The 316-nt window shown below is 40.5% G+C and overlaps 1 long non-coding RNA gene across 1 annotated transcript; it reads left to right on the forward strand.

Moving 5' to 3' along the window:
- LOC104775472 lies at window positions 1–316 on the forward strand. Its single transcript, XR_765940.1, has 3 exons — window positions 1–19; window positions 126–191; window positions 272–316. It is a non-coding gene; the product is annotated as an uncharacterized LOC104775472 (long non-coding RNA).

Consider the following 316-nt stretch of genomic DNA (forward strand, 5'->3'; position numbering starts at 1 on the left):
CCGATCAGCTCATCAGGAGGTTTGTGTTTTTCTTCTATTCCACCCTTTATTTTGTTCTCCTTGGATTTTAAGATTATATATGAATGTATGAGTTTGGACCCTTCCCCCCACCATTCATGTTTCAGATGGAGCTCATTTCTACTGTCCGCAATCCATTTGTTGTAGAGTACAAAGATTCATGGGTTGAAAAGGTCTCTTCTCCTTCTCTCCTTTTGCTCATGAAATTCTCTGGCTGCCTTCTCTACTTATCATCTATCTTTCTTGTTTCAAGGGTTGCTATGTGTGCATCGTTATTGGATATTGTGAAGGCGGAGAC

Source organism: Camelina sativa, unplaced genomic scaffold, assembly GCF_000633955.1.
Source record: "Camelina sativa cultivar DH55 unplaced genomic scaffold, Cs unpScaffold15686, whole genome shotgun sequence".
Taxonomy (NCBI): Eukaryota; Viridiplantae; Streptophyta; class Magnoliopsida; order Brassicales; family Brassicaceae; genus Camelina; species Camelina sativa.